Source organism: Mustela nigripes, unplaced genomic scaffold (assembly GCF_022355385.1).
Source record: "Mustela nigripes isolate SB6536 unplaced genomic scaffold, MUSNIG.SB6536 HiC_scaffold_4380, whole genome shotgun sequence".
Classification (NCBI taxonomy): domain Eukaryota; kingdom Metazoa; phylum Chordata; class Mammalia; order Carnivora; family Mustelidae; genus Mustela; species Mustela nigripes.
In genome coordinates, this window is record NW_026743786.1 from 1 (window position 1) to 3244 (window position 3244).

The window sequence follows — 3244 nt, forward strand, 5'->3', positions numbered from 1 at the left end:
ACAAGAAAGAAACCCTAAACCCAGAAGGAGAAGAGAAATCATAAAGACCAGAGCAGAAATCAATGAAATAGGAACCAAAAAAACATTATAACAAATCAACAAAACTAGGAGCTGGTTCTTTGAAAGAAGACTTATCTAACAGAAAAGAGAAAGGACCCAAATAAATAAAATCATGAATGAAAGAGGAGAGATCACAACTAACACCAAAGAAATACAGACAATTATAAGAACATACTATGAGCAACTCTACTCCAACAAATTTAACAATCTGGAAGAAATGGATGCATTCCTAGAGACATATAAACTACCACAACTGAACCAGAAGAAATAGAAAGCCTGAACAGGCCCATAACCAGTAAACAGTCATCAAAAATCTCCAAACAAACAAAAACCCAGGGCCAGACGACTTCCGGGGGGGAATTCTACCAAACATTTAAAGAAGAACTAATTCCTATTCTCCTGAAACTGTTCCAAAAAATAGAAATGGAAGGAAAACTTCCAAACTCATTTTCTGAGATCAGCATTGCCTTGATCCCAAAACCAGACAAGGATCCTGTCAAAAAAAGAGAACTACAGACCAATATCTTTGATGAACACAGATGTGAAAATTCTTACCAAAATACTAACCAATAGGATTCAATGGTACATTAAAAGGATCATTCACCATGACCAAGTGGGATTTATTCCAGGGCTGCAGGGTTGGTTCAACATCCGCAAATCAATCAATGTGATACACCACATTAATAAAGAAAGAACAAAAACCATATGACACTCTCAATAGATGCTCAAAAAGCATTTGACAAAGTACAGCATCCCTTCCTGATCAAAACTCTTCAAAGTGTAGGGATAGAGGGCACATACCTCAATACTATCAAAGCAATCTATGAAAAGCCCACTGCAAATATCATTCTCAATGGAGAAAAACTGAAAGCTTTTCTGCTAAGGTCAGGAACACGTCAGGGATGTCCATTAACACTACAGCAGTGGTCACCCGTCCCAAGGTGGAACTGCTGCCCAAGCTGGCTGCTGCAGAGCCTGCTGGACACGCACTGCATATACATCCTGGACTGGTGGTCCGATGTGTTCATCTGGCTGGGCCGCAAATCCCCGCGCCTGGTGCGAGCCACCACCCTCAAGCTGGGCCAGGATCGGTGCGGGATGTTGCACAGGCTGGCGCCACGCCACATTCAGCCGCAGCCTGGAGGGCACTGAGGCGCAGGTGTTTAAGGCCAAGTTCAAGAATTGGGACTACGTGTTGACGTGGACTACACGCGCAACGCGGAGGCTGTGCTGCAGGGTCCGGGACTCACCGGGAAGGTGAAGCGCGATGCGGAAAAGAAAGATCAGATGAAGGCTGACCTCACTGTGCTGTTCCTGCTGCAGCAGCCACCCATGGCATTGGCAGAGGCAGAGAAGCTGATGGAGGAGTGGAACTAGGACCTGGATGGCATGGAGGGCTTCATGCTGGAGGGCAACTAATTTGCGAGGTTGCCGGAGGAGGAGTTCAGCCACTTCTACACGCAGGACTGCTACGCCTTCCTCTGCAGGTACTGGGTCCCTGTGGAGTACGAGGAGGAGGAGGAGGAGAGGGAAGAGAAGGAAGAGGAAAAAGCGGGAGCGGAGGGCAAAGAAGGCAAGGAGGCAGCAGCTGAGGCAGAGGAAAAGCAGCTTGAAGAAGACCTCCAGTGCATCGTGTACTTCTGGCAGGGCCCGCAAGCCTCCAACATGGGCTGGCTCACCTTCACCTTCAGCCTGCAGAAGTTTGAGAGCCTCTTTCCTGGCAAACGAGAGGTGGTACGCATGACACAGCAGCAGGAGAACTCCAAGTTCTTGTCCCATTTCAAGAGAAAGTTCATCATCCATCGGGGCAAGAGGAAGGTGGCTCAGGCTGCCCAGTAGCCCAGCCGCTACCAGATTTGCACCAATGGCAGCGCCCTCTGCACCCAGTGCATCCAGAGCAACACTGACTCCAGCCTCCTCAACTCTGAGTTCTGCTTCATCCTCAAGGTTCCCTTTGAGAGCGAGGACAACCAGAGCATTGTGTAAGTGTGGGTGGGCCGGGCGTCGGACCCAGATGAGGCCAAGCTGGCGGAAGATATGAACACCATGTTTGACACCTTCTACAGCAAGCAGGTCATCAATGAAGGTGAGGAGCCCGAGAACTTCTTTTGGGTGGGCATCGGGGCCCAGAAGCCTTATGATGACGACTCTAAGTACATGAAGCACACCAGGCTCTTCCAGTGCTCCAATGAGAAGGGCTACTTTGCGGTGACGAAGAAGTGCTTGGACTTCTGCCAGGACGATCTGGCAGATGACGACATCATGCTGCTGGACAATGGTCAAGAGGTCTACATGTGGGTGGGGACGCACACAGGCCAGGTGGAGTTCAAACTGAGTCTGAAGGCCTGACAGGTGTACATCCAGCACATGCGATCCAAAGAGCATGAGCAGCCACGCTGCCTGCGCTTGGTCTAAAAGGGGAACGAGCAGCACACGTTCACCCGCTGCTTCCATGCCTGGAGCACTTTCCGCAAGGCTCTGGCCTAGGACAGCAAGTGCCCCCATCTACAGCACCCCCATTGCAGCCCTGAGCTCTGGGCCGGGGTGGCTCGTCAGTCCACTGCCGCTGGCAGAGGCTGTGTGCAGATGGCAGCCCCTGTTCAGCCACCTGGCCCCCAGTGCCACGGTCCCAGGCTGCACAGCCTGAGCAGCACCAGGGGGGACGCCCTGACCCAGGACCTCAGGGATCTGGGCAGCTGGAGTCCCTCTGAGGAGAGCTACTGTGTGACGCCCCGCCCTACCACAGAGAAAGCAGCGTGGTTGCCTTTTAAGAGATATTAAATGCTTTTATTTTCAATATTTTTTTTTAAAAAAACATAAAAACATAAAAAAACGCACTTCAACATAGTACTAGAAGTCCTAGCCTCAGCAGTCAGACAACAAAAGGAAATTAAAGGCATCCAAGTTGGCAAAGAAGAAGTCAAACTATCACTCTTCACAGATCATATGATACAATATGTGGAAAACCCAAAAGACTCCACTCCAAAACTGCTAGAACTTGTACAGGAATTCAGTAAAGTGTCAGGATATAAAATCAATGCACAGAAATCAGTCGCATTTCTCTACACCAACAACAAGACAGAAGAAAGAGAAATTAAGGAGTCAATCCCATTTACAATTGCACCCAAAACCATAAAATACCTAGGAATAAACCTAACCAAAGAGGAAAAGAATCTGTACTCAG

The 3244-nt window shown here is 48.9% G+C and overlaps 1 pseudogene; it reads left to right on the forward strand.

Annotated features, from left to right (window-relative positions):
• The first annotated feature begins 962 nt into the window (after positions 1 to 962).
• On the forward strand, positions 963 to 2547 carry LOC132009085 (protein flightless-1 homolog; annotated as a pseudogene).
• Positions 2548 to 3244: the final 697 nt, after the last annotated feature.